Here is a 25,492-nt window from a genome sequence, read left to right on the forward strand (position 1 = left end):
GAGGTAGCCGGGAGGATATCTCCAGAGTGAAATCCTTGCTGATGGGGTGTCAGTACGATAGGCACGCATATTTGGTTTTTGAGAGGGATTACGGGAGGTACCGCTCGCCCGACCCTTACAAGAACTGTAAGATGTCAGTGAGTAGTAAAGTGGTCTCAGGACTGATTGATAGTACGGGATCTCTGAATCGGTCCAGATCAGGGATCCTGGAGGTCGTCAGATCCTTCTACTCGCACCTCTTGGGAAGGAAGGATCTAGATCGAGACGGGATGTCGGCTTTCCTGGCTGAAACTATTCCTGAGCCAGGGGTAGACCCCTCTCTTGATGTTTTGGCAGAAGAAATCAGGGAAGAGGAAGTGAGACTGGCGATCGAGGGGCTCGCCCCCAAGAAGTCGCCAGGTCCGGATGGCTTAACATCCGAGTGGTACAGGACCTTTAAGGAGTCTTTAGCTCCCCTCTTGACTGAGGTATTCAATGAGTGTCTCTCCTCGGGCACTCTACCAAAGTCAATGAGGAGGTCAGCCCTGATTCTTCTGTCAAAGGGTAAAGATCCTAGCCGGATTGAGAATTGGAGGCCCATAGCTCTTCTCAATACGGACAGGAAGCTTCTGGCCAAGATACTGTTTAATCGGTTGGTGAAGTTTGCACCCCGGCTCCTTTCGGGGGCCCAGCACTGCTCTGTTCCAGGCCGAAGCACCTTACGTGCTGTCCTCAGTGTCAGGGAGGCAGTGGAGCGGAGTAGTGCGGGTCTCTGGAATGGGTACTTTTGTGAATTGGCTTGTCACCTTAAATGCAGGGGCAGAGAGTTTCCCGCTGGTGAACGGTTGGTCTGGCCGCTCTTTTGAGGTGGGGTCCGGAGTCCGTCAGGGTTGTCCTTTGAGCCCGCTGTTATACGTGTTCGCAATCGATCCCTTTGTCCGGAGGGTAGATTGTGGGCCGTTGGCGGGAGTCGGGATGACTCTGGCGGAGCCGGATGTCGCCCAGAGAGTGGTGGCGTACGCTGATGATGTCACTATTTTCGTCTCCTCACGGGAGGAGGTCGATGTGGTGATGTCAGAGGTGGACCGCTACTCGGAGGCATCCGGGTCCAAGATCAACCGGGATAAGTGTGAAAGTCTCTGGCTGGGAGGGGGAGATCCCACGTTTGATCTCCCGGACACCCTTCCAGGGCTCCAAGATTCAGCAAAAATTCTGGGCATCACATTCGGCCAGGATGATTATCCCACCAAAAACTAGGACGGTAAGCTCCAGGATGCCACTCAGAGGGTGAACCAGTGGAAGGGTTGGTCTATGACCCTCAGGGAAAGGGTACACCTGATCAAATCGTACCTGCTCCCCTTGTTTATCTATCTGGGCAGTGTATGTATCTTACCAGAGGCTTACTACACTAGGGTCTACAGCCTGTTTTTCCAACTGTTATGGGGGAACGGGTTGAACCTAGTCAAGAGGGAGGTTACGTACCGCACGAGGAGACTAGGGGGTTTATCTATGGTAAACCCTGTGGTGTTCTTAACGAAGACCTTCTTGAAAGCCAACATCTCAAACCTCTGGTCAGAGAGGGCTCCTCCGTGGGTACTCTCCTGCAGGGAGTGGTTTCGGCCTTTCTTCCAGGAATGGGAGACAGGAGGGCAAGTGAAGGACCTCCGTACGCCCCATGGATATCTTCCGGCTTACGCTACCCCGACTCTGAAGGCGATACGTCGGTGGGGTCTGGGAGTGTGGGAGATCAGGACCCAGTCAAGGCAGTTCCTTGACAAACGGGTTTTGTTGACCCACTTCCAGAAGCCTCTGGCGCTCAGGGACTGCCCAGGTCGGGATCTGAGGGTGGGGTTGTATCTTTTAAACATGAAAAGGATCCCCCAGAAGTTTTGGGACTTGGCCTGGCGCTGCTTTCAGGGGAAGCTATGTGTAAAGGACAACCTGAAGTACAGGAACTCTGATGACCGGGGATGTCCCCGAGAAGAGTGCGGGGACACGCTGGAAAGCATGGACCACTTCCTGCTTCATTGTCCCTTTAACATAGGGGTCTACAACAGGGTGGGCGCTTCCATCGGCTGGAGTCAACTTGCCGGCCTTGCCTATCCGGAGTGGGCTTATGGGGCATTCAGGAACCTGGGTGGCCAAGATCGGGGCACTTTATTCTTAGTCAGTTTAGTGGTTAGGTACTACACGTGGAACGCAACAGAAAATCCTCTCCGAGGTGGAGGTCTGTAGGAACATCACTGGTGACCTCGGGAAGATCAGGTCTTTGGAGTATGGCAGTCTTGGTACCAGTAGGTCTTCTCTCCTGTGGAGAGGTTGCTCATTTCATGTGCCCTAGGTACTAAACCTTGTTGGTAGAGTACCTTTTATTTTTGGTTAGGGGCAGTGTTATAGGGGTAGAGATAGGGTGAGGGCAGGGTCAGATTTATTGTAGGGATAGAATTAGGGAGAATTGTAGGGGGAGTTAGGGAAAGAGTATAAAATGATTTATGTATCAGGTCTGCCATCCTTCTCCCTGGTGGTGGGCTGATGCATGTGCACATTAGCTTTTTGTTTTGTTTTCAATTTACATGGTATGAAGGGCTTACAGGAAACCAAACTTGGGCCTAAAGAGGGTGGTGGTTCAGAATGTATAAGTTTGTATATAAGTTGGTTGGGAGGAGTGTTAGGTGGGGAGGGTGTATTTGTGGGTGGTGGTTTTGTGGTGTTTTGGGGTCCTGACATGGGTCAGTTAAGGACTGGACTTTGAGAACTGTATGGACGGTATGGACTCTGACCCATGTACAGGAGGGGTGGTGTGGGTGAGGGGACAGTTTTAGTGTAGGTGTTTTCCGTTGTTTTCTGTAGTATATTTTTGTGTATTTTCAGTAAGTTTTGTATATATTGTGTTTTGTATATATTGGGTTTTGTATTTATATTGTTTTATATTATATAGTGTATAGTGCAGTCGGGCCAGTAGTTAAGTGGTGTCATATGTGTTTATGTGAATATACATGTGTATATGCATGTATATGCATATATATATATATATATATATATATATATATATATGTATGTATGTGTATGTATATTTATGTGTATGCTTTCGTATATGCATGTATACATGTTTGTGTATGAAATTTTATATTTTATTTTTTCCTCCTTGGGGGACTGCTCCCCTCCGGTGTCTCTGCTCTCCTCGACTCCGGCTTCGCGGTCTCGCTTTTCGGCGGTGTTGTCCTTTTGTTTGGTTCTGGCTTGCTCTTTTTGGGTCCGGCGCTCGCCGGTTTCTGGGCCGCTCGCGGATCCTCTCTGGCCGTCCTCGGCTCCTTGCCGTGCTGGGCGTGCTTCGCGGGCCTTGCGGCCGTGCGGGGGCGGTGCGTGGGGCTGGGCTCTTTGGGCCCTCTCTCCGGCCGTGTCTCCGCGCTGCTTTTCCCTGCCCTTCTTTCACCGGTGGATCTCTGGCTGGGAGGCAGAGTGTTATTTAGTAGCAAGTTGTGCTGAAATTTATTTATTTATTTCCCCCTGGGTAAGGGTAATTTTTGAGTTACAGCCAAGTTGTGCTACTTTTATGTTCCTTTTCTTTTGTTTTATAGCCAAGTCGTGCTTTATTTTATGTTTTTTATATTTTTATAAGCCAAGTTGGGCTATTTTTATGTTCTTTTTTTTTGGAATGCGTGTTTGTGTGTGATATTTTGTTTTTTGGTATGGGAAAAAAGTTAAAGTATATTTTAGTAAATTTGGTCTGGCCGGTTAGGCAGATTTTGTTTTTGTAATTTTATTTATGTTATGTTTGTTATAGCTGGTTAAGCTTGTTTTTGTTTTATGTTTTGTATCAGATTTGTTTTTCATTTTTATAATAAAAAGAGTTACAGCTCCCAGCAGATCTTTCTTCCTTTTATATGTAAGGACTTGCTTTATCTATATTAGTTATCTACTTATTTTTGTTTAATCCTTACTTTTTCCTTTTTTTTTGGATGACATTTTGGTGCCTTTAGAACCAATTAACAGGTTTCCATAGAGTTCTGGTGTCAACATACAATGGTTTCAACATACAATGGTCGTCCTGGAACCAATTAATATTGTAACTTGAGGGACCACTGTATATATATATATAGATATCTCCCAATGTTTCCAATTGACAAAAGAGAAACAGGGAACAAAGTGAAGAGTTCCTATAATGTCTTCATTTTGCTGTAAAGCTTTGAAATTCACTAATCTGTCGTGAAGAAGAGCAGTCGGCGCAGCTGAGATGCAGCTGTTGGCCAAGCACATGGCTAGTGCAAATAAAAGGGGAGCAGTGAAGTTTTCCTCCAATGATCCATGACGGCGCGTCCCTTGTCCGTGTTATCTGAGGCCTCCACAAATGTTTCTGGCTGCTGACAGCTGATCGGAAGCAAAAAGTAATGAATTTGCTAAGGAAGCTTTAAGACCACTTATGGCCTGTCATTTTAGACACACTAGAATAAAGAGTATTTACTTGCTTATATGCACCTAGCTGTTTTGTTGGTATTGTTGTATGTAACATACAAAAGCATAATAAGAGTTCCTATAGTTATGATGGCTATGACTTTAGGCCAATGGATGCGACATTTCCTTTTTTACACACATTTAGCATGTGCATCAGGAAAACTACTGGCATACACTCTCCTTGTGGTCATAGGCCCCTGTGATAATGGGTTGTGAGATGTAGGGCAGGTGGAATTACCCTAGAGGCAGATGGCAATAACCCCTTGTATTCGTGACGCCAGGGCATGGTTTATCCTCAATACCACCCGAAGTTATACCGCTGAATCCTGGGCTAGGCACGGGGGCAATAATGACTCAGGCGTCAAGTTACAGACAATGGTAGCTTTACTGACTGACAGATGGAACAGTCTATACAGTTCAGCCAGGTCTACGGAGGTGACCAGTGACTTCAGAGACCTTAAGGGCTTGCTGGGACTTGCAGTAGATTTGGACAATTTTAGTGTAGGCCCTTGACAACAGATGACTGTGGCTGACTTGACTTGACTTGGGACTAACTAAGCTGTGACTGTAGCTTACTTGTAGACTTGTATCTTGTGGCTGCAGGATGGATTTGAGGTCTCCTATAGACTCCAGACACATTCCTAGGCTTGACTTGACCTCAGCAAAGACTTATCTCCAATAGAGAAGAGACTCCTCCCAGGGCTTTTATAGGGGAGACTCTGGTGGGGTCCCATAGGTCACCCTTAGGTCACATGGTCACTGATACCTCCTGGGTTACATTCACATGACAACTGGGGATCACATGTTAACATTTCTTAAAGCAATAACACTTATATACACACTTTACAGTAGAACATATGGCAGAAAATATATACATAAGGAGACAGGTGTAAAGGAGGCCCAGGGGACACTGAAGGAAGGCTGCCTGAGAGGGCAGCAAGGGTACGGGATAATAAATCCCGTACTGGGCCACCCCAAACACCCCCTCTTAAACACAGCCATCATTTGGAGCCCAGTCCTGGAGGGTGGATGACTGTACGTGGCCACAGGGGCCAGATGACAACAGTTCCTGGGGCATTATTATCAAATGTCTTTCACAGGTCTGAATATGAGTAACAAAAACTGGGGACGAGTCCGTGTAGCACTTTGTGAAAATGTTCATACATGCTCCTTTTGATACTGGGACATAATGTGGGATTCATTACATTTGTAATTGCATACTTAACACAATTAAGCATACTTAAACACATTTGGTGCAAATTGGGCTGCAGGAGGCTCTCTACCCAATGCCTTAGCTGCTGGGACTCATTGGCAAAAGCTACTATTCCCCAGATCATTATACATACTGTTATACAACATACCACTGTTACCTTTATATACAACAACTCTGTCACTATACGTGCTTTATTTATATCTCAGGGGAACCCTCTGGCCAGTAGAGTACCCTGTACACAAGGACAGGAAAAACATTAGACAGGTGAACATTTGACATTATGGACAGGAAAGATAAATTTTAGTTGCAGTCCTAACTAGGCATTACTTATGACTAGCCTACATAATACATTACGTACATCACTGAATTGGACTAAATTGGACTATACATTATACTGACAACTTTATACACGGTACTGTCACTATTCTATGTACCTAGCTGGTATTTGTCATGGTTGTGAGGTAGTGGATACGCTTCTCCCAACCTGGTCAGGATACCTCCTATGTAAAGTACCATAAACAAAAGACACTGTACTCTTGAATTTTTGTACAAACACGTTATATACATTTATTACATTGTACCTTTAAACAGTATAGTACAACAACATTTGCATTCACTTGTGCAAAAATATAAACAAAAATATAGTACTCTGACTTTTCTGTAGTACCTCTCCACAGTTCTGGTACGTTTTGAGTTCTCAGAAAAGGGTCACGGCTAAAAGCCGGGCACGTACACTTACGCAAATGGTTACAGAAGTTCTTGGTGAGTCCACCACTTTTTCCTTAAACGTTGCTGAACCTGAAAACAACAAGAACACTTCACACAAAGTTAGTCTTACGACTCATTAGCAGAGTGGGTACACGTAGACTCTTCAGCCTGGGTATTTGCCATCCCAGCCTTGCCTGCCGGACTGCTTCCAAGACTGGGACATGTAGCGGAGTCCACGGAACTATGCCCCCTCTAATGGACTCACTAGGGTGTTCCAGTTCACCCTGGACAAGGTAGGCTCGGTAATGGTGGGGCTGATGGTGACCACCATTTGCAGCGCAGCAGCTTGCACCACTTGGGGAACAGCAGTCGGTGCCTGTTGGGCCAGCCAAACCTCCTCTGTGGGAGTAGACCGTGGCACTTCAGTTGGTGCCGACTGAATATGCCAAACCTCCTTAACCACAGGAGTAGGCACCTCTGTAGATGACTGTGGTAGAAACTTTAGTGCCATGACAGGCACTTCGGGCAAGTAGACCTCTTCTTCCTGGACGGTACCTCTGACTTTAGGTGACAGCAAACCAAAGGGATCTGCATTCCAGTTATCCGATGGGAAGTTGGCAAACGGAATCTGAGTTGGATTCTTCAGACGGGTCACCGCAACTGCCCACTCTCCTCTCATACTCTGTAAAGGAGTATACTCCACGATTTCCCCGCTCTCTAGAGAATGCAATGAGAATGCATTCTTTGTGCCCTTAGCCCCTCTACAATCTCGGCCACCTGAGCTTCTCTTCTGGCCCTCTCGGACTGGGCTGGTGAGACTGGGGGATGGGACTTCCCTGGCAAGGGAAGAAGGTGCTCCCTCATATATTGTATTAGTCCAGGCTCATCGCCAAACAACCACTTTGGTAAAGGTGGGGACCGGGGATGTGCTGCAGACTTCTGGGCCTGGGGGTTTGTTCTGGGCTAGGGGTGGAAGGAGGCCTCAGCCAGGGTACTCACTTCTTACTCTTCGATGGGAATTTCGGACTAGGACCCCCAAGTCCGGTGGTGAGGGGACAGCCTCCCGGGCGATGATGCACAAAATGCCGGCGTTCCCTCCTCCGGGGTTGGTGGCCAGTCTCCATCATCCTCGGGCAGCGGGACTTGGTAGCAGGCCTCATCGACCCGAGGGAGATGCGCTGTAAACGATCTGCCAGCTCCTAAAACATTTGCACTGCGGCAACTTTCCGGGCCTCCGGCGCCATCTTGGGACTTTCTGCACGTGTGCTGGCCTGTTCCGCCATGTTGCTTCTCTTACTGATTTCCGGCAAACTGGGAGGATCCGGCAGCGCTGCTCCTTTTATGCAGGGCTTCGGGAAAATGGCCGCCGGCCGGAAGTGCGTCAGTGGTGCAGCGCTGACTTCCGCTTCCTCGGCAACAAGGGGCGGATCTTCACAGTTCCACTTTGGCATGAATACAGCAACAGGTTTTCCACACCCAGGGGAGGGACGCTGACCAGCGCGTGACATTTTCATGCGCTTCTCCGGCACATCTTTAACCCTTGCAGGTAAAGGCAATACTTTGCACATGGTGGACACAGTACTTAAACGTTTCACAATGGCGGACAACAGTCTTTACTTCACCTCCCCCTCTATTTCACATGCGCCTAGGGTATAACACTTTCCACTGATAAAGTCCCAGACACTTTCTGGCGCAAACTTTATTTGCATCGGCATGCAATTTTCTGACAATACTAGACACAGTTCAGACTCGGGAGGACTTGTCGCATAAGGTGCACACCCGTATCCTGTTCGTGACGTCAAAAGTTGTGGTAGCGGGTGTGATGAGGGCAGATGTTGTTACCCTAGGGGCAGATGGCATTAACCCCTTGTATTCATGACGCCAGGACATGGTTTAGCTTAAAACCACCCACCAAGTTATGGACAACGGTAGCTTTACTGAGGGTAGACAGTTATTAGAGTCTATACAGTTCATCCAGGGCCCAAGGAGGGGACCAGTGATGCAGAGACTTTAAGGGCTTGCTGGGACTTGTAGTAGGACTGGACAATAGAATGCAGACCACGCTGACTTGACAGATGACAGGGACTGACTTGACTTGACTCATAAAGCTGTGACTTTAGCTAACTTGAAATGATGGTGGCTGTAGGACTTAACTTTGAGGCCTCCAACATTCTGGACACACACACTAGGCACGACTGCACTGGACCTCAGCAGGAAGCAAGAGCTCTAAGCTCCAAGAGAAAGAAGGTAGCTCCACCCAGGGCTTATATGGGGGAGACTAGCAAGGAGCCCATAGGTCATTCTTAGGATCACCTGGTCACTGGTACCTCCTGGGTAACAATCACATGACATAACTCTTAAAGATACAACACATTTTATAATACTATACACTGCAGAACATATGTACGGGGGAAACAGGTGCAAGGGGCCCTGGGGACACTGAAGGAGGATGCCAGACAGGGCAGCAAGGGTACGGGGTAACATCTCCCATACTTGGCCACCACAGACTCATCAGTGTCCCAGGAGGTATGGGGACCCCTAGTGGTGAGATTTTCTAAGGCAGTTTTCTTTAATAACTGGTAATAATTTTTTCAAGAAGTATATTATTTTAAAAGGGCCTTCAAAAAATAAAAGAAGTGATCTGATTGGCTCCTATGGGCAACTGGTCAACTTTTCCTATACACATTTTGATAAATCTCCCCCAAAGTATACAATGTAGACAGAGATTTTACCGTCCTCCCAAACTGAGTTCAGCGTAGCAGCTGGCACATCTGTGCTGAGCCACCACAACTGGCTACAGAGGCTTATATAATCCTATGTAAAATAACCAATATATGAGGATTATATATATTATGGAGGCAATTACCTTGCAATGACTATTAAAGATTTATGCTTCCTTATTTTAAGGGCACTTAAGTTCACAAGGTTTCACACACAAAATAAAAGTTATTTTTCTTGCTTAATGAATTTTCCAAGGAACTAATGCCATCCATCTGTAAAAAAAAAAAGTGTTTCTTGTTATGCACAGACTGAACAGGAATAACTGAATATTATGTTGTACATGGTGCCAACCCACTTGTTAAGGCTGGCATACCGGGTCACCACCACTGATTAATATGACTGTGCATCAATACATTTTATTGTTATCCTGAATTCCCATCAATGATCTAACAACGTTTCCTTTTTCATGCTTTCCAAATGACTTCTGGGGCTTCGCTGACTAAAATATCCTGAATACCGAAAGCTCTGTTCACTAACAGTGATGTGATGGATCGTCCCTTCTCAGAATCTGTGCTTATTTGTCCACTGTTCGCTAGGTTTTGGTTTTGGTTTAGGTTTTGTCAAGCTACAATGCACTCAGAAAGTCTTCAGACCCTTTTTTTTAACATTTAAAGGGGTACTTCGCTTCCCCAGCATTCGGAACATTTTGCTTCGAGCACTGGGTGCAGGCGGCGGGGGTCGTAAGTCATGACATCATAGCTACGCCCCTCAACGCATCTCTTCCCCTCCCATATACTTGCATTGAGGGGGCATGGCTTGACGGCATGAGGGGCGTGGCCGTGACAGCACAACCTCTGCCACCCGCACCCAGCGTTCTATATGGTGGTGGTGCACAGAGATCGCGAGGGTCCCAGTGGCGGGATTCCTGCAATCAGACAGGATAGGTGATAAGCAAGGCCGGATCATCATTGGCGCTCATGGAGCACCTGCTTCGGGCCCACAGGGGGCCCCCTGTCACATTCGGGACATCCCTGTGTCCTGAAAAATCTTGCGGGAGATAGCGCACGCAGGGATGTCACTGGTGCCCATAGGAGTAAAGCATAGCGGAGCGGAGCATGGAGGAGAACGCGCGCATGGTAAGTGACCAGCGGCACATCATCTTCAGTGTTCCGACCTCCGCTCCTTTGGTCCGGGGACCTCCTGCTATGGCCCATAGGCCATAGCAGTAGATCGTGACCCCTGTCCCCGGTGTCCCCGGATGGGTGGAGCGCTGGTCGGAACACTGAAGTGGGGCAGTATGCAGACATACAGCCTCCAGCCATACACTGTATATGGCTGAAGGTTGTATGTCTGTGGGGGAACATACTGTACCTAATGTGGGGGAACTATACTACACCTAATGTGGGGAACTATACTGCACCTAATGTGGGGGAACTGTACTGCACCTAATGTGGGGGAAACTATACTGCACCTAATGTGGGGAACTAAACTGCACCTAATGTGGGAGAAGTGTACTGCCCCTAATGTGGGGAACTATACTGTACCTAATGTGGGGGAACTATACTGCACCTAATGTCGGGGGGGGGCATCATAATGAAGTGCTCCGTCTTCAAGGCAGCCTTATTCTGGCCCTGGGGATAAGATGTCAAGTGCAGAGTACCCCTTTAAAGGAGTACTCCAGTGGAAAACTTCTTTTTTTTTTTTTATCAACTGGTGCCAGAATGTTAAACAGATTGGTAAATTTCTTCTATTAAAAATTCTTAATCCTTCCAGTACTTAATAGCGGCTGTATACTGCAGAGGAAATTCTTTTATATTTTGGGATTTCTTTTCTGTCATGACCACAGTGCTCTCTGCAGACATCTCCTTCCATTTTAGGAACTGTCCAGAGCAGCATAGGTTTGCTATGGAGATTTTCTCCTGCTCTGGACAGTTCCTGACATGGAAGGAGGTGTCAGCAGAGTATCATAACAGAAAAGAAATCCAAAAAGAAAAGAATTTCCTCTGTAGTATACAGCTGCTAATAAGTACTGGGAGGATTAAGATTTTTTAATAGAAGTAATTTACAAATCTGTTTAACTTTCTGGCATCAGTTGATTTAAATTTAAAAAAAGTTTTCCACCAGAGTACCCCTTTAACACACATGAAATGAAAACATTTCAAAAAATGCTTTTCTCTCCACAATTCTGCTTCAATACCCCATAGTAAGAATGTGAAAATAGTGTAAAATAAAAAATATTCTCAGAATGTGAGAAACAAGATTTTCTGGTCTGATGAAACCAAGATTAAAGGAAAACTGTCACATATTTTCTCCCGCACTATCCACATGTACTGGTGGATACTGCGGGAGACGCTGATTAAAACGAGTCCTACCTTGGTCTGATCCGCGCTGCCATTCGCCCGCAATTGTAGTTTTAATCTCTGCGTATATCCAGCTGTAACTGACAAAGGCGGGGCTTCTGCGGGCCGCTCATGAATATTCATCCCTCCCTCTGGTTAGGAGCGGCGAAGAGAGGGAGAATAGGAGGGATGAATATTCATGAGCAGCGCTGACGTCAGTGTCAGTTAGCCCGCAGAAGCACCGCCTTTGCCAGTTACAGCCGGATATACACAGAGATTAAAACTACAAGTGCGGGCGAACGGTGGCGCGGATCAGACCAAGGTAGGGCTCGTTTTAATCAGCATCTCCCGCACTATCCACCAATATCAGTGGATAGTGCGGGAGAAAATATGTGACAGTTTTCCTTTAAGGTTTTTGGCCTCAATTCTGAGGGCCCATGTACACTGAATTTTCTTTGTGGATCCAGGATCCAGGATCTGTTCACACTGAGGAAAAGCTGAAATCCTCTACTTCTCTCTGCTTCAACAATTTTAAGCAATGGCAGGGCAGATATGAAATAATGTAAATGGGTATTGTCAGATACAAAAATGTTTGATATGTTGTAAAGCATGTATAACCTGTTACGCCTAGCGCTCCGGGTCCCCGCTCCTCCCCGGAGCGCTCACGGCGTCTCTCTCCCCGCAGCGCCCCGGTCAGTCCCGCTGACCGGGAGCGCTGCACTGTCATGGCCGTCGGGGATGCGATTCGCACAGCGGGACGCGCCCGCTCGCGAATCGCATCCCAGGTCACTTACCCGTCCCGGTCCCCTGCTGTCATCTGCTGGCGCGCGCGGCTCCGCTCTCTAGGGCGCGCGCGCGCCAGCTCTCTGCGACTTAAAGGGCCAGCGCACCAATGATTGGTGCCTGGCCCAATTAGCTTAATTGGCTCCCATCTGCTCCCTGCCTTTATCTGACCTCCTCCCATGCACTCCCTTGCCGGATCTTGTTGCCTTGTGCCAGTGAAAGCGTTTAGTGTGTCCAAAGCCTGTGTACCTGAACTTCTGCTACCCATCCTGACTACGAACCTTGCCGCCTGCCCCCGACCTTCTGCTACGTCTGACCTTGCCTCTGTCTAGTCCTTCTGTCCCACGCCTTCTCAGCAGTCAGCGAGGTAGAGCCGTTGCTAGTGGATACGACCTGGTTGCTACTGCCGCAGCAAGACCATCCCGCTTTGCGGCGGGCTCTGGTGAAAACCAGTAGCCTCTTAGAACCGGTCCACTAGCACGGTCCACGCCAATCCCTCGCTGACACAGAGGATCCACTACCTGGAAGCCGAATCGTGACAGTAGATCCGGCCATGGATCCCGCTGAGGTGCCGCTGCCAAGTCTCGCTGATCTTCCCACGGTGGTCGCTCAGCAATCGCAGCAGATTGCCCAACAAGGACAGCAGCTGTCGCAGTTGACCGCCATGTTACAGCAACTTCTGCCTCTGCTACAGCAGCAACCATCTCCTCCGCCAGCTCCTGCACCTCCTCCGCAGCGAGTGGCCGCTCCTAACCTACGCTTGTCCCTGCCGGACAAATTTGATGGGGACTCTAGACTCTGCCGTGGATTTTTGTCTCAGTGTTCCCTGCATATGGAGATGTTGTCGGACTTGTTTCCTACAGAACGGTCTAAGGTGGCGTTCGTAGTAAGCCTTCTTTCAGGAAAGGCCTTGTCTTGGGCCACACCGCTCTGGGACCGCAATGATCCTGCCACAGCCACAGTCCAGTCTTTCTTCGCTGAAGTCCGAAGTGTCTTCGAGGAACCTGCCCGAGCCTCTTCTGCCGAGACTGCCCTGCTGAACCTGGTCCAGGGTAATTCTTCCGTTGGCGAGTACGCCATACAATTCCGTACTCTTGCTTCTGAACTATCCTGGAATAATGAGGCTCTCTGCGCGACCTTTAAAAAAGGCCTATCCAGTCGCATCAAGGATGTGCTGGCCGCACGAGAGATTCCTGCCAACCTCCAAGAACTCATCCATTTGGCTACCCGCATTGACATGCGTTTTTCTGAGCGACACCAAGAGCACCGCCAGGAAAAAGACTTAGATCTCTGGGCACCTCTCCCACAGCATCCTTTGCAGTCTTCGCCTGGGCCTCCCGCCGAGGAGGCCATGCAAGTGGATCGGTCTCGCCTGACCCAGGAAGAGAGGAATCGCCGTAGAGAAGAAAATCTCTGTCTGTACTGTGCCAGTACTGAGCATTTCTTGGTGGATTGCCCTATCCGTCCTCCACGCCTGGGAAACGCACGCACGCACCCAGCTCACGTGGGTGTTGCATCTTTTGGTTCTAAGTCTTCTTCTCCACGTCTCACGGTGCCCGTGCGGATTTCTTCTACAGCCAACTCCTCCCTCTCAGCCGTGGCCTGCTTGGACTCTGGTGCCTCTGGAAATTTTATTTTGGAGTCGTTTGTTAATAAATTCAGCATCCCGGTGACCCGTCTCGTCAAGCCGCTCTACATTTCCGCGGTCAACGGAGCCAGATTGGACTGCACCGTGCGTTACCGCACAGAACCCCTCCTGATGTCTATTGGACCCCACCTCGAGAGAATTGAGCTCTTCGTTCTCCCCGGCTGTACCTCTGAGGTCCTCCTCGGTCTGCCATGGCTCCGGCTTCATTCCCCCACCCTTGATTGGACCACCGGGGAGATCAAGAACTGGGACTCTGCCTGCCACAGGAAGTGCCTCTCCCCCCCTCCCAGTCCCGTCAGGCAAGCCTCTGTGCCTCCCCATGGCCCCCGTCCTGGTGTCACACTGCCCCGTGCCAGGCCTCGCCCTCTGCCCTCCCTCCCCATTCCCACTCCTGCTGTACTGCCTGCCGTTGAGGAAACCCTCCATTCTTTCCCGGTGTCCTCATCCCAGGGGAGGCAGTTGCCGGTCAAAGAAAAGGGGAGACCTAAGGGGGGGGGTACTGTTACGCCTAGCGCTCCGGGTCCCCGCTCCTCCCCGGAGCGCTCACGGCGTCTCTCTCCCCGCAGCGCCCCGGTCAGTCCCGCTGACCGGGAGCGCTGCACTGTCATGGCCGTCGGGGATGCGATTCGCACAGCGGGACGCGCCCGCTCGCGAATCGCATCCCAGGTCACTTACCCGTCCCGGTCCCCTGCTGTCATCTGCTGGCGCGCGCGGCTCCGCTCTCTAGGGCGCGCGCGCGCCAGCTCTCTGCGACTTAAAGGGCCAGCGCACCAATGATTGGTGCCTGGCCCAATTAGCTTAATTGGCTCCCATCTGCTCCCTGCCTTTATCTGACCTCCCCCCATGCACTCCCTTGCCGGATCTTGTTGCCTTGTGCCAGTGAAAGCGTTTAGTGTGTCCAAAGCCTGTGTACCTGAACTTCTGCTACCCATCCTGACTACGAACCTTGCCGCCTGCCCCCGACCTTCTGCTACGTCTGACCTTGCCTCTGTCTAGTCCTTCTGTCCCACGCCTTCTCAGCAGTCAGCGAGGTAGAGCCGTTGCTAGTGGATACGACCTGGTTGCTACTGCCGCAGCAAGACCATCCCGCTTTGCGGCGGGCTCTGGTGAAAACCAGTAGCCTCTTAGAACCGGTCCACTAGCACGGTCCACGCCAATCCCTCGCTGACACAGAGGATCCACTACCTGGAAGCCGAATCGTGACATAACCAATAGGTTTTGCAATTGCTTTCATTAGAAAATTTTCAGTATTTCCTACTGAAAAAGCCAGTCAAACAACTGCCCCCCTGCCATACTAGTAATGCTGTGTCCATGCGTCATCACCTATGTCATGGACACACTTCCTTGGTTGACAGCTGTGAGCGCAGGACTCACTACTGGAGGAAAAATCCTCCCACTGTCAGCTTGTGTCCCGCTACTGTCAGTGAGGACAAGCTGGGAGTTGTAGTTTTGCTAATGCTAGGGGAGATGTGAGCAGACAGCATACTGAGGGAGGGGGCGGAGACCTGCACAGTGAGGCCACGCCCCCTTCCTTGGAGAGGAATTCAGATTAGTGAGCTAAATTAAAAGTGTAATAAAAAAAAAAATAAAGGTGCTAGACACATAAAAATTAGATGTACATGGTCAGGTTTGGGTACTGAGTGATATATTTAAAAAAAAGTTTTTTTGTTGGATCTGACGGGTACGCTTTAAGTCAGTGGCAAAGAATTATGTCCCCCTTCCACTCACCAGGCACGCACCCAGGATTTTCTCTAGGGTTGAAGTAATATCTAGACACCAGGATGACATGATAACACTGCAGTGACTAATACCATCATACTGATTGTATTGAAATACAGAGATCAATATCACCAATAACACCACTATACCACAATACCACCAATAACACTACAAGGGATAAATAATTGTGCCACATGATGACCACTACCCTTACCACCACATAGTGACTGCATAATACCAGTATACATAGACCAATATCCCCCAATAAAATGCCCATATAGTGGTAGATGCCAGCTGTACACAGGCTCATCAGACCATATAAGTGATCACAGTGCCGTTACATCTACTGACTCACAGGAGGCCTCTTCTTGGAGTCATTCTCTTTCCTTTTCCTCTCCATCTGGCTCAGACTGTTATAAAGACTTCTTCCAACCATGACTTGTCTCTGCAGAATCTTCAAGCACATTTTCCACTTTTTACCTGCCCATAGTACTTCAAATAATGCCATCATTGTTCCCTGCATATTAGGAGTGAGTAGGTAAGTGTGTTATGGGGAAGAGTAGGGAAATTGGGTGGTGGGGGTCAGTAGGAAATTTCCCCACATTAGGTAAATGCCCCAATAGATAGGTAATTCTCCCCTCTCATTAGGTTTAAGCCCCCAGTAGGTAGGTAGATAGGCTGTGTATCAACCCAGTAGGTACAGTACAGTACAGATAGGCAATGTTTCCCCCAGTAGTTAGGGAAATAGGCAGTGTATCCCCCAGTAGGTAAGTAAATAGGCAGTATACCCCCCAGTAGGTAAGTAAATAGGCAGTATACCCCCCAGTAGGTAGATTGTAGGTACAGTAGGTAGCCATATAGGCCTATAATGTCATATAGTGTCCAAATGAACAGTGTAATAAAACATCCAGATAAATTATGCATGTGACATTTAGACATTTAGATATAGTGTATATAGTGTGCAGATGAAAAGTGTCCACAGAAATGGTGCTGCATACTGTCACGATGCCGGCTGGCAGGAGGTGGATCCTCTGTGCCAGAGAGGGATTGGCGTGGACCGTGCTAGTGGATCGGTTCTAAGTCACTACTGGTATTCACCAGAGCCCGCCGCAAAGCGGGATGGTCTTGCTGCGGCGGTAGTGACCAGGTCGTATCCACTAGCAACGGCTCAACCTCTCTGACTGCTGAAGATAGGCGCGGTACAAGGGAGTAGACAGAAGCAAGGTCGGACGTAGCAGAAGGTCGGGGCAGGCAGCAAGGATCGTAGTCAGGGGCAATGGCAGGAGGTCTGGAACACAGGCTAGGAACACACAAGGGAACGCTTTCACTAGGCACAAGGGCAACAAGATCCGGCGAGGGAGTGCAGGGGAAGTGAGGTATATATATGGAGTGCACAGGTGAACACACTAATTAGAACCACTGCGCCAATCAGCGGCGCAGTGGCCCTTTAAATCGCAGAGACCCGGCGCGCGCGCCCTAGGGAGCGGGGCCGCGCGTCGCGAGCGGGCGCCACCCGCATCGCGAATCGCATCCCGGCTGGAGGCGGTATCGCAGCGCACCCGGTCAGTGGATCTGACCGGGGCGCTGCAGTAACGAGAGTGTAGCGAGCGCTCCGGGGAGGAGCGGGGACCCGGAGCGCTCGGCGTAACAGTACCCCCCCCCCTTGGGTCTCCCCCTCTTCTTTGAGCCTGAGAACCTGAGGACCAGACTTTTATCTAGGATATTGTCCTCAGGTTCCCAGGATCTCTCTTCAGGACCACAGCCCTCCCAGTCAACCAGAAAAAAGGTTTTCCCTCTGACCTTTTTGGAGGCCAGTATCTCCTTTACAGGAAAGATGTCCGAAGAACCGGAGACAGGAGTGGGAGAAATAAGTTTAGGAGAGAAACGGTTGAGGATGAGTGGTTTAAGAAGAGAGACATGAAAGGCATTAGGAATACGAAGAGAAGGAGGAAGAAGAAGTTTGTAAGAGACAGGATTAATCTGGCACAAAACTTTGAAAGGACCAAGATAGCGTGGTCCCAATTTGTAGCTGGGAACACGGAAGCGGACATATTTAGCGGAGAGCCATACCTTGTCTCCGGGAGAAAAATGGGCCGGATCTACTGTCACGATGCCGGCTGGCAGGAGGTGGATCCTCTGTGCCAGAGAGGGATTGGCGTGGACCGTGCTAGTGGATCGGTTCTAAGTCACTACTGGTATTCACCAGAGCCCGCCGCAAAGCGGGATGGTCTTGCTGCGGCGGTAGTGACCAGGTCGTATCCACTAGCAACGGCTCAACCTCTCTGACTGCTGAAGATAGGCGCGGTACAAGGAAGTAGACAGAAGCAAGGTCGGACGTAGCAGAAGGTCGGGGCAGGCAGCAAGGATCGTAGTCAGGGGCAACGGCAGGAGGTCTGGAACACAGGCTAGGAACACACAAGGGAACGCTTTCACTAGGCACAAGGGCAACAAGATCCGGCGAGGGAGTGCAGGGGAAGTGAGGTATATATATGGAGTGCACAGGTGAACACACTAATTAGAACCACTGCGCCAATCAGCGGCGCAGTGGCCCTTTAAATCGCAGAGACCCGGCGCGCGCGCGCCCTAGGGAGCGGGGCCGCGCGTCGCGAGCGGGCGCCACCCGCATCGCGAATCGCATCCCGGCTGGAGGCGGTATCGCAGCGCACCCGGTCAGTGGATCTGACCGGGGCGCTGCAGTAACGAGAGTGTAGCGAGCGCTCCGGGGAGGAGCGGGGACCCGGAGCGCTCGGCGTAACACATACTGTCCAGATATGGCAGCCAGATAAAAAGAGCATGCAACATCCAGATAGTGTATATTATGGTCAGACACAGTATACAGTTTTATTTTAAAGGTTTTATATTTTAATTTATTATTACTTATTAACCATTAGGGTGTAAAGAGAGAATTAAGAGGAAAATAAAAGGAGAAAAAAAAACAAAAGAGTCACAATTGTCAGAAAGGTCAAAGAAATAATAAAATTCCTGAGGATTTCATAGATCATTTGTTTTTTATATATTCTTGAACAAAGCATCACTTTAGGAAACATTCATAGACATGTGTGGTCCATACCTGCCCCTTATTCTACATCAGCGAGCAGAAACAGATGTGTCGATGGAAAATCTTCTGATGGAATTTTCTATTGCATATGTTTAAAAGCATTGTTCCACATGAAGGGAAACTAGATCAAAACAATGTGCCGCGCTCCAGATAGAGATTTATATCTGTCTATTTCTGGCTGTTCACATATTGGACTTGTTCAGGAGCATTCATACATAATACGATGGAGCAAGGCAAGTTGCATTTTGGAGAATGAACAGAGAACCTCAGAGCAACACCTGCCCATATGTCCAGTTACGGTATATAGATGTCATACATAAGCTAGAGTGGAGAGCTGGAAATAAGGAGGCTCTTGTGGTAGCTGGGGGTAACTAGCTATTTGGATAGGTTGGGTAAATGTCAATTTTGTGACCGCAGGAGCAGGATTGTGTATGTAAAGTGAAGTGTATCATGAGGGTTGTGATATCACATGGCATGAGGGATGCAATCCTTTATCCTAAAATATTTTCCCACAAACCACTACTTCAAAAAAGCTGGCCCTGGGAAATAATACCTCAAAAGCCAGGACTTATAGAAAACAAATTGTTCTTCCCTTCTAGTGCAGATCCAATACAGAGAAGTATAATTTGGAATAATGCAGACTTGGGATACAGCACTTGAGTTACACTTTCAAGCTTTGAGAAGCAATTGGTAATTTGTCACAGTCACAGTACAAATGTAATTTAGAGATTTGGGATTTGGTTACTACGTGACTTGTAGTACTCCTGAGATTCAGACTGGTTCTCTCCCTCGTGGTAGGTGTGGGACTTAGAGGCTTGCGGCTACACAGGGTATACTAAAAGTTAATATTGCATATGTCCTGGCTTGTTACCCACTGCATTTAGGTTGGAACTTCACTGAAGGGATTTAGACATGGCTGTAGACTGTAATTTTGTGCTGAATATTGTCCAATTTATTTGTGCATGCTTTGGGGGTCTTCACAGGGGTGTGCCATTGTGAGCTATGCAAGGATCTGCTCCCTCACATATGTTTCCTTGGGTTCTCTGAGACGCCACTGTCTTTGAGGGCTGACTGGTCCAGGTGCAGAGGAATAGTTGTACCTAGTTTTCATTTGCAATGGGGCCCATGGGATTTGTCTTTGTCCCTAATGCTACCTCTTGTAGTAACCCTGTAGCAGGACATGCTACATGGTTGCAGCTTTGATGCCTTTTGCCGAAATGCTAAAGCTGGAAGCAGACTCCCTCTGAATGTTAGAGAGCTGCAAAGACACATGCTCTCTGACCAGAGGCCGAAGCCCCACTGAACATGTGTTTTAGGACCCCCCCCCCCCTTTTCCTTGAAGATTGGAGTGGAGCTGGACTGACCTTAGCCCTAGTAGGCAGAAAGGTTTGGAGATGGGACATATTACCAAGCTCTTACAGACAGAATAGACTTTTGGGTAAAGAATATTAACCCCTTAAATTATATGTGAGGCAGTGCATGCAGACAATATAAAAAAACAATGAAAATACATTTACATTGCAATAGACTTAGAAAGATAGACTTTAGAGACAGCAGGAAACCTATATGACTACAGACACCCGAATAGTTTTCCGAGGAGCAAAAGGTAACCCTGCTCTGGGACACCACACTTTCTTTGGACTGTCCTTGAATTGCAGTTGTCTACAAACTGTGGAACTCCAGATGTTGCTGTCTGAGCATGCTGGGAGATGTGGTTTTGCAACAGCTGGAGGTCCATAGTTTGGAGACCACTGATGTATTTCATAGACATGATTCATGTCTGCGCTGGTGGCGCATCCGAAGTGTGAAATGCTGCGGTTGCGCTATGTGTGATTTTACCATTACAGAAAATCAGTTTTATCCACAATACCCATTAAAGGGGTACTCCGGTGGAAAAAAATTCAAATCAACTGGTGCCAGAAAGTTAAACAGATTTGTAAATTACTTAGCTGCTGTATGCTCCAGAGGAAGTTGTATAGTTCTTGTCAGTCTGACCACAGTGCTCTCTGCTGACACCACTGTCCATGTCAGGAACTGTCTAGAGTAGGATAGGTTTGCTATGAGGATTTGCTCCTACTCTGGACAGTTCTTGACATGGACAGTGGTGTCAGCAGAGAGCACTGTGGTCAGACTGACAAGAACTACACAACTTCCTCTGGAGCATACAGCAGCTGAAAAGTACTGGAAGGATTAAGATTTTTTAATAGAAGTAATTTACAAATCTGTTTAACTTTCTGGCACCAGTTGATTTGAAAAAAATAAATAAAATAGCTTTCCACCCCTTTAATGGCTGAATGGCTGAGAATCCAGTATATGTAGGCCATTTCACTGCACCACCTAGTGTTCATCTCCTACATGTAATACTTCTTTTTATGAACTAGAATACTGACGGGCATACAAGATCAGATTATACTGGGGGAAGGGGAGGGGGGGGGGAATATTTTATACTGTACATCCTCATTTTAGCTACGTATACAACAAAAACATTGTGAATAGTACACAATAGAAATGGACTGTAGTCAGCAGTCGGGTACCACAATGATCTGTATAAGGCCGGTTTTTACATTAACGTACTACTGGTGCATTTTTACATTTGTATTACAGCCACAAGTCCTGGTCTGATTCAGGACTGTACAAAAAGTTTTAGCGCACACTACCACTACTAAGAAAATAAATTGTGCAGCTCACAATGGCAAAATGCTGGACACTGAGGTTACTGTGATGCACACGACCCTAATGTGTAAAAAAAAAAAAAATCCTAAAATATATAAAACAAGTAATATACAGTCTTACTAGGTATACAGAGAACTAATTGATGAAAGTAGAAGTCATGATGATGGTGATGAAAAATAATAGGTTAGAGATGTATAAATGGATGAGAACACGAAAAAGTATAGATAGGTGACGGATAGGTTAAGAATTTGTATCCTCAATACAATTTATTTTATATATATCAATAAAAAAATGAAAAATAATGATTGTATTGACAAACCACAGTGCCCATCTGATTGTCCTATACCAATGACATTTGTAACATAATAATGAAAAAAAATATTCAATAAATAAAAATATAAAAAAATATTTTAAATTAAAAAAGTTCACTATAGTGTCCACTTTAAATGAAATGTATTATTTTTATATATTGTCCTTTATAAAGCATATATAAAAGTCATTACATTATGAATGCCCGCATGGATGGTACAATATTAGCATAGTAAATGAAAAGTTCTTATAATAACAGTGTTTTCTGTGTTTTTATTTCAGGTCCCGTGTTACGATCCTTTGAATGCTGTGGTAAGTGAGAACGCAGCATGTAGTAGAGTTACAGACGGATTGATCACAGGTTGCTGATGATAGTAATGGCAACCAGGGGCTACAGAAGTCAATCAGGCTCTGCCTCAGCCAGAGTCTGATCGGCTATGCATGTCAGTGTAACACAGATAGGCATAATGTACTGCAATACAAATATGTGCTATATTATACTGGGACAAAATAACAATAAAAATATGTACTATATTATACTGGGACAAAAAAAAAACAATACAAATATGTACTATTTAACATTTATAAAAATAATGTAAAATAAATAAATGTGAAATAATGAACGAATAAAAATATGCAATCCGCTTTTTGATCACTTTCTTTTTATTATTATTATTTTTTTTAGCAAATTCGGGAGTTGCAGTTAGTTACTAACTACAACTCCCAGCATGCCCCAAACGAAAACTACGACTCCAAGCATGTTAGACTATATAGTAAAGGTCAGTGTTTTCCAGCCAGGGGTGCCTCCAGCCGTTGCATAACTACAACTCCCAGCATGTTGAACTATATAGTATATAAAATAGGTTAGTGTTTCCCAACCAGGGAGGCACTCTGGTTGGGAAACACTAATATAGCATATGGTGCATCACAGTTGGGGGACTAGTTGGATGGCCGGTATTTATAATATAAATTTACCCTCAGGGTGGCCAAAATACGGGCTATGCCGATAAAATACCGGCCAGGTGGCAATCCTATTCTTACCAGTCGGCAGCCAGCTTCCACCGACCTACATACGTGTCCTTTACTACTATAAAGCTTTAACCATCTTCAGTGTATTTTTTGCTGTTTTTAGTTTTTGTAGCAAAGGAAATAGTCAATAAGTAGATTATCTGCCGCTCACCATAGAACACAAGGCCCATGACTTTTGAAGGAGAACGGCGGACCCTTTTTTCAAAGCTTATTCAGGGATAACAACTCATCTGTACCTTGCACTGCAGCCATATCCCATGCACTTGCATATGTGGCAGCCCAGAGGGAATGCAGGCTAAATCAGCAGTAGGGAAATACATGTGCTATGGCTGGGAGAAGTGGTTCCCCAGCCTGTCATGAATGCACAGAATGAGGGCTTCTCAGGGTAGCCTCCTGCTCCATAGGCTGGCACAGTGGAGGGGGGCTGTCGATAGTAGGACAGAAGACGAACCAGACACAAAGGTGGAGGACAATGAAACACAGTCTTCAAACAATAGCTGAGGCAATAAAAAAGAGGTAATAAAACATAATGAATAAGTTAGATGTACCACAAAACAGTGGGGAAAAAAGCTCTTATATGTCGACAATATTTTTTTTTTTTTAAGTTTCGGCCCTTGAAATGCAATGATGAAAAATCAAAGATCATGCTTGATCATTAAAAAGTGAAAACAAGATGTTAGCTCTAGTCACAAACTAGCCTGAGCTACAGACTTTAGTAGTAAGGGTCATGCCTTCTTGCCTCCAAAACTTCTTCCCCCTGCTTGACTGACAGCTCCAGTGGTCAACCGGTACTGGCTATGGTAAGATTCTTGGCTTTCAAATAAGACAAATATAGTAGCTCTCGCTGCAATCTGACCTAAGCTAGCGCCTATAGTAGCAAGACGTTCCAGCAAGCCAAGAGAAGTATGGCTGGATTCACATATGTCCGGCATCCAGCATAGGTGGACTCAGCCTAAATCTAGATGCAACTGATGCCACAACTGATGACAAGTTTTCATCAGTTGTATTGCATTCGGCGTCCATTGTTTATGCACAGCGGACAGGGGAACACAGCAACCGGCATTCCCCTGTCCGATGCCCGCTGGATGATTGTAAACTGTCCTATTCAATTGAATGGGATCAGTTCTAGCATCAGTTTCCCTCCGGTGCACACTGGAGGGAAACTGTGCCGGACGCCTGATAAATGTGAACCCAGCCTATCTTGGCTTCTTGGCATCAAATTCTCCCAAAGCTTTCCTGTTTACTCTTGATTGACAGCTCAAATGATCATCCTTCAAGGAATATTCATGGCTTTAAAAAAAAGCACAAGATCACAACTCAAGCCAGGATCTAACCTGAGCCAGAGTCTTTAGCAATAGGGCATTCCTGAACCAGTTAAAGGGGTATTCCGGCTTTAGACATGTAATCCCCTATCCCCTAGGGGATAAGATGTCTGATCAAGGGAGGCAGCCGCTGCTGGACCCCTACAACCTCCATGCAGCACCCGCATTATGTGCGGAGTTGCGTCTCCAGGCTCAGACCCCCTTGTGACATCACGTCAAGCCTCCTTTGGATAGGGGATAAAATGTCTAAAGCCGGAATACCCCTTTAAGTGTCTTTGCTTCTTGGCTACAAACACTCTCCAACTTATCCTCTCTGCTCTTGATTGAAAGTGGTGAACCTGCTCTAACTGGGACCATATTCTATGTTTTAAAGCAGGACCAAGATTATAGCTCTAGCTTCAATCGAGCCTGAGCTAGAGTACTTGGTAAAAAAATGTATGCCTAAACTAGGGAACTACTGGCTACTTGACGAAAACCCCCATTCTCTCTATTACACAGGAGACCAGTGGAGTTGTCAATTAAGAGCAGAAATGTTATAGAAGGAGAATCCAGGACACCTGTCTTTTTAGGGAATTCCCTGTGGACACTTGCCAAATCATTTGCATATTGCTCATATGATCAGCAACATAGGTATGACTAAATGGACCTATTCTGGGGTTAGCAGGTCCCTGGGGCCTATGGTATTGTCAATAAAAAAAATCTGTTTCGTCTTTAAGAAGCTAAGGAGAAAACAATAAAATGTCCCAAAAAAAAGACAGTTTTTTGATTTGCAAGCTCAAAAAAACATAAACTTTAAAAAAAAAGTTTTTCACGTGTCTTTTGCTCTATTTTCATGCCAAAAAAAATTTGCTGGTTTGCTAATTGCATATTAGTGTTTGCTGTAGCAAAAACATAAATAATTAAAAATATAATATCTAAAAATAAAATTACATAAATATTAAATAAATAAATAAATGAATTTAAAAAAATAAAATAAAAAAACTATTTAAACAAATGCAGAGACGTGCTCAAAAAACAGAAAGAACCAGAAAATATGGGGGAAATTTTCAGAATTTTTTATTTTTTTTTTGCATGAATATGGCTGTTTTATGAGGCTGAAAATATGGACCAAAAAACTAAGTGATCATATAGTTACACAAGTTCGTGCACCTTTTAATATATTCTAAGTCGTTTGTTACTAATTATTAAAAATTCCAATATTTTTAACACCCGTTGACAAATCAACGAGACAAACTATAAAAAAATAAGAGATAATTCCGCCATTTCTACTCATTCATACAGATGTCCTTTTCTAAACCTTTTCTAGAATCTCTGAATTTCTTTGGTGTAGACTTGGCGCCCTATTTCATTTTATTGGATTTTGCGGTATGGTTACTCGACAAGAAATGCTTCTAATTGGCGTAACTGGTGCATACCTAAAATACACTGGTCATACTGGTATTCATAGTTTCCATTTTGTTAATAATATGTTACAGTTAGCGAAAAATCATTAATCTAATAATATCCATGAAGTTTATGACATTGGGAATGAATATTTTA

The sequence above is a fragment of the Hyla sarda genome, chromosome 1 (genome assembly GCF_029499605.1).
Source record: "Hyla sarda isolate aHylSar1 chromosome 1, aHylSar1.hap1, whole genome shotgun sequence".
Classification (NCBI taxonomy): Eukaryota; Metazoa; Chordata; class Amphibia; order Anura; family Hylidae; genus Hyla; species Hyla sarda.